Source organism: Arvicanthis niloticus, chromosome 23, assembly GCF_011762505.2.
Source record: "Arvicanthis niloticus isolate mArvNil1 chromosome 23, mArvNil1.pat.X, whole genome shotgun sequence".
NCBI lineage: Eukaryota > Metazoa > Chordata > Mammalia > Rodentia > Muridae > Arvicanthis > Arvicanthis niloticus.
Window position 1 is genome coordinate 3,274,520 of NC_133430.1, and position 13,646 is coordinate 3,288,165.

General features: G+C 43.9%; 2 non-coding genes across 2 annotated transcripts; both read left to right on the forward strand.

The window, feature by feature from the left end:
- Window positions 1-1,266: 1,266 nt before the first annotated feature.
- LOC143437204 (U7 small nuclear RNA) lies at window positions 1,267-1,326 on the forward strand. Its single transcript, XR_013106816.1, has one exon. It is a non-coding gene; the product is annotated as a U7 small nuclear RNA (small nuclear RNA).
- A 1,375-nt stretch (window positions 1,327-2,701) lies between these two features.
- On the forward strand, window positions 2,702-2,805 carry LOC143437198 (U6 spliceosomal RNA). The gene has a single exon (XR_013106811.1). It is a non-coding gene; the product is annotated as a U6 spliceosomal RNA (small nuclear RNA).
- The last annotated feature ends 10,841 nt before the right edge of the window (window positions 2,806-13,646 follow it).

A 13,646-nucleotide genomic window follows, 5' to 3' on the forward strand; every position in this document is an offset into this window, starting at 1 on the left:
CGAAATCTGAATGTGCTCAGGTGTGCACATTCAGCCCTCACTTTGCTGTACTGTGTTCGATTCACTGGTGTTCCTGTAGGGAGCCTTTCTGTTTTCATTAGCAATTGGGAGGGCCTAATTTACAGTTTGCCTTTCGGACTGAGGATTGTAAAGGACACTTGAGTGTCTTCATTAATTAAACTACTGAGCTCTTTGGAGAGATCTGCATTTCTGACAATGGAGCAGAGTCTAGGCTATGGAGAACTGGGCCTAAGTCCTAAACCATGTGTCAAAGGATGTGTATCACCAGAGTTCAACCTAATTTGAACTGTAAGTATCTACTGTCCTTGCTGAGTCTGGCATGGCCTTGGTGGGGACAGAGCCAGTGAACATGGGCCACTACAAGTGTCAATACAATGGCTGCCATGGGCATAAAGCTTGTCTGTATGATAATGTACATATTTTCACGTTCCTCAGAGTCGTTCTCTCTGTGAATGATGCCATGATAATCTGAAATAGCATGAGTTCAGGAGGCAAGAGTGTGGCTAATGTCTCAGCAAAATGGTAAATGCTGGGACTTTCAGGACAGCCCTTAAGGCTGTAGAAAAGAACTCTTAAAAACATGAGCTCAAAAATATATAATCTCTCAACTATACAAAAATATAAGGATGCAATATGAATTGTTTAAGGGGCTTCACAGATCTAAAGAACAGAAACAGCTACACCATGAGTCAGCTAGTCAGAAAGATACAAAGACAGGCAAGATACAAATTAATGCAGGCCGATTCCTGAGGTCAAGGGTTAGCCTGGGACAAAGCCAAGTCCAGACCCAAGTGTGGTGGAAGTGACAATTTCAAGATGGGGTCCCACCCAGCTGATCTGTGCTTAACAGAGGCAGGCAGATCTCTGAGTTCTTTTGCAAAAATGTGTTTGCTGCCTCCTAAGAATTACGGGGCTAGGGTCAAAGGTCACTGATTCATAGCACAATCAAAAGGGAACCTGGAATAAATAGCTAAATTGACATGTATATAAAGAAACTGGGCTTTGGGGTCTGCATGAGACAGGCAAGCAGACAGCAATAGCAGTTCTTCAAATGTGTTTCCTAGCAAGAGCTGAGCTGTCTACAGATCCTTGGAGAGAGAAAACAGCTCTTGAAGAATTTTTTCTAACAGCATTTCTGACTTGGTTAGGGTTAGGTCAGAAATCCCCAAAATTACTTAGAGAGCGGACATTGTTCTTTTAGAATGTTTTCTAGCAGCTATCGGGAGAAGGAGAAGGCTGTCTGAAGAGCGAACACAGCTCTTTTAGAATTTTTCCTGGCTTTCTGATTTTGATCGGAAAACCAAAGAATTACTTCTAGAATTTTTTTTTCTAACAGGATTTTCGACTTGATCGGAAGATCCAAGAATTTTTTTCATAGAGGCTTTTCAGACTTTGATCAGAAAACCATGAGCTATCCAGAGAGCTTTTGGGATTTTTACTAGCAGAGAGAGCTGTCTCAACCAGAGAGTTTTTAGAATATCAAGAAAAAAAAAAAAAACTGCCTGGAGCAGAGCAGAACACACAGAGGGAGAATAATCTAGAAACCCAGCTCAGCCACCAGCTTGGACACATGATTTGACTTCATGTCATTTGTTTCGCCCCTCTCCCAGACAACCCTCTCTCAGGAACCTGGACCTAGCTGAGGCTGGTTCTTGGCAGGACATCTGAGAATCAAGTGACTTTGGAGCAGAAACAGAAATCCCCAGTCTGAGTACCATGTTCTCTGTCCCCATATTAGAGTATTAACTTCCCCGTGTGCCACTCCAGTATCCAGGTCCACACACTCACTCGCACAACTAATCTGTACATTATTAGTGGGCATCTTGGACAGTGTGAGACAGGCAGTAGTAACTCTAGTTTAAAAGATGAGAAGTAAGTCTCTGAAAGTCTGGAGCTTTAACCACTAATAAAAGACTAAACCAGGGTATGGATTTAGGTTTGGTCTTACATACCAAAGGGTATCTCAATGGTCATTGCACAGAAACCAGGCATGGATACATTGTCAGGAGAAGGGGAGAGGGCCTGTCAAAGGGTCACAGGACCAAATCTGTGGCTTACTCAGCCATGGTGGTACACACCTGTGACTCAACACTTGGTCACAAAGGCAGAAGGATCAAAAGTGAATCTCTGTCTCAAAACAAAATAACAATAAACCCGAGGAAGCTCCTGTAAGTCAAGGATGAAAAAACTTGCGCATCAAAAAGAATAATGGCCACAGTGTAACAAAATATTTCAGTAATATAGACACACCCCAGGTGGTCATGGCACACGCCTTTAATCCCAGCACTGGAAAGGTAGAGGGAGGCAGCTCTGAGTTCAAGGCCAGCCTGGTCTATAGAGTGAGTTCCAGGACAGCCAGGGCTACACAGAGAAACCCTCTGTTAAAAAAAAAAAAAATTCAAGAGAAGGAGAGAGAGAGAGAACAGAGATTTACACATAATGATATTCAGAAACATCCCTGATGACGAAGGAATTCTGGCAGCAAGTCATTCTTCTAAAAGCTGGTCAGTGGAGAAGCCTAAGCATTTTTCTCGACCTTGCTGCATTAGATATTTGGTTGGGTCAGTAAATGATTTTCGAAGCAAAATTTTCTTTATAATAAAAGTGCATGTGATCAATACAAAAGAATGATGGGTCTAGAAAATTGCCATTTCTTATCTCAGTATAAAATAATGTAGACGTGCTTGCTTTGGCAGAACATATACCAAAACTGTAATGACAGAGAAGATTTGCATGGGCCCTGAGCAGGATTACATGCAAATCCTTGCAAGAACTCATATTTTTAGACCATATGCTGCTCAACCCTCATCAACAAAGCTTCTTCTTGCAGTAGATCACAACTAACACAAAGAGCTCACGACTAGCTCGGTCGGTAGATCGTGAGGCTCTTAATCTCAGGGTTGTAGATTCATTGTGCAGAGAAAAGGAGATTTTAGAGTGCCTAGCCCTGAACTGGATGTTTCCCCCAAGGCTGAGGAATCTATGCAGAAAAGGGGCCAAAAAATTTATAAGAGCTGAAGGTAGTGTATTATTTCAACTGTTTTCTAGAAACAACAGGAAAGGTAAACATGTAACTCACAGCAACTATGACAGCACGCACAAGCTCAAGACCGTCAAAATCCCAGCCAGGAGAAAGAACTTGGGGGCCAAAGCTTCACTGCTAGCTGAGGAGCTACTGATATCTGATTGCTGCTAGAAGAAGAGAAATTCATTTCTCTTCTATCTGATATATCAAGCACGACTCCAGGGCATGCCTCACACCCAGGAATGGTTAGCCTGTACAAATTGGACGTAATGGCTTTAAAGAAAAAGAATTAGAGGAGGGAGAGAACAAAGATGAAGTCTGCCTGGCGGGTAGGAAGGTGGGGGGAGAATCTGGGAGGAGTCATGGGAGGGCATGAGTACAATCAGAATGCATTGTATAAAACTCTGAGCAAATTAAAAACAGTGTAGACGTGGTGGTTTGTATATACTTGGCCCAGGGAGTGGCACTATCAGGAGGCGTGGCCCTGTTGGAGTTGGTGTGTCACTGTGGGTGTGGGATTTAACACAATACCCTCATCCTAGCTGCCTGGAAGTCAGTATTCTGCCAGCAGCCTTCAGATAAAGATATAGAATTCTCCGATCCTCCTGCACCACGCCTGCCTGGATGCAGCCATGTTCCCACCTTGATGATAATGGACTGAACTTCTGAACCTGTAAATCAGCCCCAACTAAATGTTGTCCTTCTAAGAGTTGCCTTGGTCATGGTCTCTGCTCACAGCAGTAAAACCCTAACTAAGACAGCAGATAATAATCATTAAGACTCTTGATCATTCACGAGAAAAGTTAAAGCACCTGCAATGCCCACAACACAACAGGGAGCCCTCAGTGTTTCTAAGGAACATGAGTCTTAACTAGCCTCTCCTCATCTAAAGGAGAAATGGGAGATAGACAAACATGAATTGAAATGCATGGCAAATGTACAGAATGTCTCAAGTCACCCAGTCTCTTCAAAAGATTCATGTGGGAGAGAGGGAAGAACTTGTTATATATTGAGAGTGTTAAAGAACATATGAATTAATTAGTTTGAAACCAGATTCAAACAAACCACTGTGAAAATGTATTTTCAGATAAAAGCTGTCTTATCATCGTAGATGTCAACGAAATTTATCAGCTAGTAAGTTTAGTAGTATCAACATAATTAAGTCTGGTACAGAATGAGTTTGTTTTAAGTAGCTTTATTTTACACTTTAGAATTTTAATTCATTTTAAGGTGTTTGTTGTTATTGATGGTGTGAGTCTGATGTACATGAGATGTGTGTGGAGGTCAGAGGAGAACTTTGGGAGTTGGTTCACTACCATCTGTGTGTGGATCACAGGGATCAAACTCAACTTGTCACTGTTCTGTGCCAAGAGCTTTAACTGCTGAGACATCTTGCTGTCCAGAAGAAAGTGTTTTGAGCTAAGCCCAGGCTTACCCTCCTATCCCAGCCTACCAACTACTGACGTTACAAGCATGTAACACCATGCTTGGGACAAACTTTTAAGTGTAATCATTGTCTTATTTTATTTAAGATAGTGTAACGATTAGAAACACATTCAGAGAATTTATGAGGCAAATTGTGCAAAGCCTGAGATTGGCTGTAAAATATTACGGTGAAAAAAAATAAAGACAAGAAGGAAGTTTAATGAGGCTGCTCAAAACAATCTCTTGTTGAGATATGCTTTTCCTGCACATCTGAAAAGGAAAGCTGCCTCACATAAAAGCACTGTTGAGTAAAGTATTTTTCCTGGGAGTGCAAGGATAATTCAACCTGTCAAGCACTCCTGATTTGGAGTTCATACAACACTCACCCAAGGCAGTTTAAACAAACTAGGGATTTATTTTCTTGATTTTCATGTGCAATACAAATCTACCCGTGGAACACTGAGGCAACTTACTGCTCTGGGTGACCAGAACCAAGTGCTGCCAGCCCTCCACCCTGGTGAACCGGCAGCTCTGATTTCCAGCTTCCCACTCTTGTGTGCAGAAGGAAACAGGTAAAGTCAGGAAGGTACCACCCCAGGGGGCATGAAGAGGGTTCTCTTGTACATTTTGTTTCTTCAGATCTCGTGGGCCTATTTCAAATGTCTGTTGTTGTCTCTGTAAAGGGAAGGTGGAAACTGTAGGGTTTTAAAGATACACATATGACCATACTAGATTTCTTACCGCTTTGATAAAACACTAGACCCAAGCAATGTAAGAAAGTTCAAGGGGTTGTCCAGGATAGTGAGAAAGGCATGGCAGCAAGAACACGATAAAGCTGGTCACATTGTATCTATAGTCAGGAAGAAGAGAACACTAAATGCTAAATGTCCAGCCCACTTCCTTTTGATACAGTCCCAAACCCTAGCACACATGTAGAGAAAACTGCTCAGAAGCATGCCCAGAGATTTGTCTCCAAGGTAATTCTAGGTCCTGTCAGGTTGACAGTCAAGATTAACTTGTACAGTGCCAAAGATAGCTGCCAGTCTCTGTCACAATCATACATATTAGACTGATCCCTGTGGAACTTCTGCCATATGCCAATTCTGATCTAAAGGAGATCCACATGGATTAACCTAATATTTATGATGAAGGGGGGGAAGCAATAAATAAGATGACAAGTATGAATGCCAGCAATATCGATCAAACATGAAATCAGATTTACTTTTGAAGCCAGAACATCAAAAATACAAAGCAGAGGCACAACTGGAGCCCAGCAATATGCCTAGAGCCTGAGTATCTCAGAAGGATGCTATGTCCAGCTGCTCAGTCTTTTCTAGCCCACAGGCTTCACCACTTAAGGACATAGCACCAGGTACAGGTCTGTTCTGAAACAGGCTAACAACAGACAATGTTTCGAGGCCCACATGTTGTGAACTACCAACATGCTCACATGATAATGGCCCATTCCTAAAGTTTCAAGGTCCTCCAAACTACAGAACTTCTACTACAAATGGCATGAGCCTGGTTTCTCAGTGGATCCCTGTCAAAAAGCAGGTTTTGTTGCTGTGGCATGTGGTCTTGTAAGCAGCAGGAGTATCCAGCCATCTCCTGGAGTACATTGTACCTGGTGTTCCCAAGAGCCTAGGAGAGACGAATGTGTCCTTAGAAAGTCTTTGCAAACTAATATGGTGGCTTGTACCTGTAATCCCAGCAATTGACAGCCCGTAACAGGAGGATTACCATAAGTTCAAGACCACCTTAGGATACAATGAGATCCTGTCTCAAGCAGAAACAATTAAAACACACACACACACACACACACACACACACACACACACACACACACGCACACGCATGCAACAACAAAAAAATCCTCAAATTTTATGCTATTCTTCACACCTGAGTTTTTAAAGTTTTTAATGTTTGTTTAAATATTAAACACAAAACATTTAGAAGATAAAGCAGACACTTAAAGGTCTAATTTTATTTTAAGATGATTTCTGTGTTTACCCAAGAAGCAATCCACATTCTCCCATCTTCCTTCCATAACGAGTGTGCTAAATTTGGAACCAGTTCCATCCCGAAAAGGTATTCTTGCACCTTCTTTGTATGTATAGGTTCCAGTAACAGACTGTAGGGTTGCCAGGCATGTGCTGGGCTGTAGGGAAGCCTGGGACACAGCTCAGGGGGTGGGAAAGCAAGGGACAGCCAGAGCTGGCTCAGGGGTCCCTGGGGCCTGTGAAGAGGCTAGGGCTGTGGGGTTCCCAAGCAAAGGCCTTCTCTGTGGCTCCCCACAACAGCTCCCGATGAAAAGAGGCCGTCCATGGTCTTAAAGTTGTCATGGTGGAAAGTAGATGTGTAAAACCATACCCCACTTCTCAGGGTAGGCCTGAGATTAAATACCTTTTGCTGGGAAAAATGTCTGGGAAGGAAAGCTTATTGGCTAAGCCCTCCAGGTACCTCATAAGAACTGGAATCAATCTGTTTTGAGCCTATGTGACCACAGGTCACATCCTTTCCTTCATCTAAATGTTAAAAGGCTTGGGGTGTTGCCCTTACATGACTGATGGCCACAAATATGTGAGGAGTCTGTGGCTAGTGATAGGGGCCTGGTGCCCAAGAGCAGGCAAAGCTCCTACCATCCCTTCAGGGTCTCTGGGGCTTCTAGCCTTAGCTCAACCAGGGACAAGGCTACCTTTCAGGGTCTACTTCCCAACAACAGACTACAGATAACATGGTCTAGCCATGTTCTGAGGAACTGTGAGCCAGTATTAAACACAGTAATGTCGTGTTTTCACTGCTGGGACTAGGCAGCAATTGCCATCCAAGCATCTGGAAGTAGAGATATGATGTGACTTCATGACGGTTGGATTCTCAAGCTTACATTTGGCACAAGTCCGCCACCCACTTTTTTTTTTCTTTTTTTTTTTTTTTTTTTTTTTTTTGGTTTTTCGAGATGGGGTTTCTCTGTGTAGCCCTGGCTGTCCTGGAACTCACTCTGTAGACCAGGCTGGCCTCGAACTCAGAAATCCACCTGCCTCTGCCTCCCAAGTGCTGGGATTAAAGGCGTGCGCCACCACCGACCAGCATGCCACCCACTTTCATCCCCTGCCCTTAAGTGTAGTCTACTGACCTCACACTTCCCACCAGAGATTATCAAGATCAGGTTACGTCTAGACATGGCTACAAGGAATTTTCATTTCTTTTTAAAATTTTATTTATTCACTTTACATCCTGGCCAAGGTGCCCCTCCCTCCTCTCCTCCCAGTCCCACCCTTACAAATCCTTCCCCAATTACCACCTTCCGTTCTCCTCAAAGAAGGGGAAGGGCCCCTAGGGCAACACCCTGTTACTGTTAATATTTAAAATGGCAGCACTCAATCTGGCTTGTTCTTAATCAGCCGCCATCTTCCCGACTAGGCTATGCTGTGGCCACTAGCGGTATCGGCATCATACTTTAGCCTCCACTCAGCTCAGGTGGCCAGAGACACTGGCCCTGCCACCCTGGAGACACCAGCGTGGGAGATGGCTCTGCCAATCTTCTACGTTGTCTCCACAAGGCTGGTCTGAGCCCAGACCATCCCGCCATCCATGCAGAACCTGGTAGAAATGAGACTCTAATGCTTAAATTATCCAAAGGTTTTATAAGTTTGGTAATGCTCAATAACAAGATGCCCACACAATCAGAGGTGTAACCCAATACCCAACCTAGATATATCAACTACCTTTGACTGCTAGAGACATGAGCATGTCCGCTGCCATGTTCCCCACTCTCATCCTCTCTCCCCTAGCTCCTCCTCTCCTTACTCCTTCTCTTCCTCTTTTTACTCCTCCCACCTTAGCTCCTCTCAACCAGTGGGGAAAATATGCCACTACAGCACCCCACCCTGAGAGATCCAGTTGAAGTAGGTATAAGCACCTCCTTTCTCACTGAAGCCCAACTAGGCAGTCCAGGAAGGAGAGGAGGATTTGATGGCAGGCAACAAGAGTCAGAGACAGCCTCTGCTCCAACTGTTAGGGGACCCACATGAAGACCAAACTGCACGTTTGCTATGAATGAGTGGGGGAACAGGTTCAGCCCCTGCATGCTCTTTGGTTGATGGTTTAGTCTGTGATTCCCCCATGGGTCCAGTGTAGCTGACAACCCTGGCTCACTCAATTCTGAGGGGTTTTCTTGATTAGGTAAAACTGACACAGGGAGACTCACCTTCATGTGGGTAGCACCTTCCAGCAGTAGCCAGATATAAACAAGGCCAAGGAAAAAGCTTTTGCTGTTTGCTTGATTGCCTACTTGTTCTGCTCGTGAGTTCATCTCCGTATTGCTACCAGACTTGACTGATACCAGAACACAGATCCTTTAGCCTTCCAATGTGGACTGAAGACCAGTAGTCTCCAGCAATCCTCCAGTAACATACTGGGATGGCTGAGGTATCAAGGGTTGAGCACTTACCAGCTTTCTAGCATGAAGACAGCTCTTGTTAGATTACTCAGATCATATCATGTAAGCTAATCGAATGGTTTTGTTGTTGATGTACATCCCTTTTATTGATATTATTTCTGTAGGAAATACATAACTTAAATAGCTATATTTAAAATCAAGAATTCTAAGACACTGAAACTCATTATACTAATATGCACTGAGGAATAATGGTAGAAAAATAGTATGTTTTCCTAAATTGACTCATAATATTTCTCTAAAAATGAAAAATAAAAACTTGGTATGTAGTGTAAAACCTCCACTCCAGGACAGCACAAGCCACTCAGAAATCAGCAGTGAAGTTGAGGAAAGCCATCCAGAGTATTCAGGAAAAGAACCAACTGGCTCGTAAGCTAAAACTAAAACTAGGTAATGCACTTTTCCTCACTTCCCTCCAAAATGTTGATAATGCATCACAGGATTGGAAAGGTTGAGGAAAAGGACATTCTCATATGCTGATGGGCAGACAGAACTGCACCCCATGATAGACAGAGACAGAAATCCATTCATCAGACTGCCTACCTGGAACCCCAGCATTCAGAATGAGGCAAGATTGTAAGTTCAAGGACAGCCTGAACTGGGAAGGGATGGAGAAGGGAGGGAAAAGGAGATGGGGGGTAGAAAGGGGGCACTACAGGGGTGTCTTCCTATCTGGCAACCTCTTACAGAAGTCCACCCAACTATAGACCAGAAAAGCATAGAGGAATGTGTAGGAGGTTGCCCACTATAGTCCTCCTGCTTAGACACCTGACAGACAGTCTCCATGGCACAGGAAGTGGATACACAGGCACACACACATGAGCTCTACCTGCTGCAAAGCCCTTCCCAGATACAGGAATCTGAAGCTAAACCACGCAACAAGAGGTGTGGCTGGTATGCTCCATTTATCTAAGACAGGGAACACTAGAACAATCTAGATTTGCTTGCTTTTTAATAGAATAAGTGACATGTTTAGAGTATATTCTTACACTGGTTTTGAAAATCTGATACTGACACTATATGAGCATAATTATAGGAAGAGAAATTCGAGTCTAAAACAATGCCTACAAGTTGGTGGTTAAAGAACAAAGCCCGAGTACCAGAAGCACAATAACAAAAACCAAACATGGCTGGGATATGTTCTAAAGTCAGAACTAGGCCAGACCTGAAGTTGTTTTCTGTTATCCCATCAGTGGCATGGGGTGGCCATGTCACTGCAAGACAAGCAGGGGTTGGGGCCTATGGAGCCAAACAGGTAACCACGGTGCCATGAGAGTTCACTCTTACAGGACTGAAAGGATGCTGTTGAGACCAGGCTGTGTGCCCTGCTCCGAGTTATTCCATGTTGTGTGAAACAGTTTTTTCAGATTATCCTGTCCTTCACGATTCCATCGTATAAGCAACATTTGACTCCAACTTGAAAGTAGATGCAGACGCAGGATGTACACAGAAACACCTTCTATGTGGCATCATACCATAATGACCTATTTTAGTCATTTTCTATTGCTATGACAGGATACTATGACCAAGGAAACTATGAACAAAGTGTTTAATTGGGATTAGTTTCGGAGGGTTATAATCCATGATGTCACACCAAAGCCATGTTAGCTGAAACAGGGAGCTCACATATTGACCTGAAAGTAGGAGAGACAGCTAACTGGGAATGGCGTGAGCTTTTGAAACCTGAAAGCCTGACACCCCTCCACCCTGCCAGTGAAACACCTCCTCCAAACAGTTTCATTAACTTAGACCAAATATTCAAACACATGAGGCTATGGAGGTGATTCTCAAAACTACCACAGAAACCACTTATTGAAGTAGACTGGGAACATATGAACACGGGGAAATACTAATGACATACCAGGAAAAGTAGGACTGAGAACTTACAGAACACACCAGACAAAGAAAAATGTGTAACATCATCACCTGGACCACACAAAGAGAACACATAGCATTGTGATGGACAACAGCAACCCAGCAACCTATCACATAACTACCTAATGTGTATACCAGAGACCTACAGAGAACACCTGACTATCCCAGGGGCTTGGCTCAGTCTTAACTGCTCATGAAGTCTGCTTGAATTGCCATCCACCCACCTATCTGTCTGTCTAGACATGTTCAGTATCAACCTGTTTTTCAGTGACTGTTCTTATGATTCAGTAAAGACAGGCAGATAGTCACATGAAGTCACTAATATAAGACAGAGACCAGTGCCATGTTGTTCTGGATTTAGGAGCCTAGGAGCAGCAGGATTGGGCTCCAGGATAAAAAGGAGTCAGAGGCTAACAATTTCAGAAACCCCCAGAGCAAAGATTCACAAGAGGCCCCCAAGGAACACAAACAACGGTGAGATAGAACCAAGGCAGCATGTAAAAAAGTCAGACAACACAGCAAGACATAAAGTATATAAAAAATAGATCGGAGGTCAGAGCAGCCATTTCCCTGCAAAGATTCAAGACCGGTAAAAAAGGCAACAGTAAACATCAGGCAGTGCAAAGCCGAGGCACCTGAGTCACCACCCACACCCAGAAGGGTGTGTCACGTAGTGTAAGCCAAACCCAGAGAGTAGCCACCCATACCCATACCTGGTAGCAGGCACTGGGCAGTGTAAACCAAAACCAAGTAAGTCACTGCACCACATCCAGCAGGATGCACTGGAAACTGAGCCTTGAAGCAGCCACCCGTCAGCAGAATGGCTGGAAAGTGTACACAAGTCACAGGGCATCCGGTGTGTGGGGTGCAGGGGCTTTAAAGCTTTAGGCAATGCAAACCAAAGCCCCAAAATGCCACCACCCCATACCTAGCAGCATGCACATACCAAGACATCCATTTTGTGGGAGAATGTGAAGTAACTGACAGAATACAAAAATTTTAAATCAGAATGAAAACAGTCTTGGGTGTGAAGTGAAAACTTCCGGCTTCTTTGGAAAGTCATTTGTCTCAGATGGTGTTTTCCTGAAGCGGACACAAGTGAAAGGATGTTTGTGAAAGGATGCGATGAGGGATTCTTCCCTAATGACACACATGTGTAGGTCTGCCTTACTAACACTGGGTAGTTGAGCTCCATTTGTCATGAGCTCCATAGAAAGGCACCAAAACACTTCTGGTGGTGTGCTGGCAACTTCTTGCTGCTTCCTCAGACTGGCGGATTGGCAGAGTGATGTCAGCTGATACAGACTCACATGCTGATGCAAGACTCATGGTGAGGCAAGACCCATGGAGGTCACATGATGTTTGAGGGAGTATAAACAGAACTAAACAGACTGAGAGGGGCTTGTTGGCATAGCTAGCTCTGCAACACTGCTCTTGGTCTCAAGTCTTGGCTGATCTTGGCTTCATTGAGGGAACGTTGGCCAAGAACTTCTGGCATCCCTGCTGGGCTAATCCCTCCTGCTGACTCTTGCCCATCTGGCTCAGGCCTGGCTGTCTCTGCTGGGTCTTGCTACTGCTGCTGAACCGTGTTTGCTATTCTGATTCTGACTCTACGGAACTGGACTGCTGGTATACTTGTGAAGTATTTGCAAGTGGATCAAGCTGCCGCTGCTGGATCCTGTGAACTGAACTGCTGCTTTCCTGAAAACACAGATGGGATTTGCTCCAAAGAACAATTTCTAAACAGGTCCACTTCTTCCATAATAACCTTTCTTTTCCTCTACCATTAGTGGGTGGTGGGCTAGAGAGAAGATTAAAGCATGTAAGAACTCTTATTAAAAGCAGGACTGAGAAAAATTAAAGCTACAAAGGTGTCTAGGTCTCCTGAACTCTACATTCCTCACAGTACCTGGGCCTACACGGATGACTAGACTCTCACTGCTGGGCACACTAGCAGGCATGTGTGGAGGTCTCCTTGCTCCTACAAACTTTTTCTTGTAAAACAGATCACCATGGTTGCTTCAGATGTAACAGCAATATTGAAACTGAAACATTTAAACTTTTATACATACACATTTGTTTTTTAAAGTGGGTGTCTACATATAGCATGTAAGCAGGTATCTTCAGTGGCCAGAAGGCATAGAATCCCCTGGACCTGGAGTTATATGTGGCTAAGAGCCACCCAATGTAGGTTCAGGGAAACAAACTCAGGCCTTCTGGAAAAACAAGTGCTCTTAACTGCTGAGCCACTTAGTAAAAGTAAGTTGAATGTAGCTCATATATCAAAAGATGAAAAGCATCCACAAATAACAAAAACCACACGTTTGTCTTTTTTTTTTTTTTTTTTTTTGGAGTCTCTGTACCTCAGCTGGGATGATTTTTTTGTTGTTGTTGTTGTTGTTTATAGCTCCATCCATTTCCTTGCAAATTTCATAATTTTGTTGTTCTTAACAGGTGAACAATGTTCCATTGTGTAAATGTACCATATTTTGATTATCCATTAATCAGTTGATGAACATCTAGGCTGTTCCCAGTTTTTAGGTATTACCACGGGGACAGCACTGAACATGAATGAACAACCTCCACAGTAGGATGTAGAACCATTTGGGTGTATGTTCAACCATAGTATAGCTGGATCTTGTGAGATGTGTTTTCACCTTCCTGAGGAACTGCCACACTCATTTCCACAATGGCTGTACATGGTCGCACTCCTACCTGCGATGAAGGAGTGTGCCCCTTACTCCACCATGGTCGCACTCCCACCTGCGATGAAGGAGTGTGGCCCTTACTCCACCATGGTCGCACTCCCACCTGCAACGAAGGAGTGTGCCCCTTACTCCACCT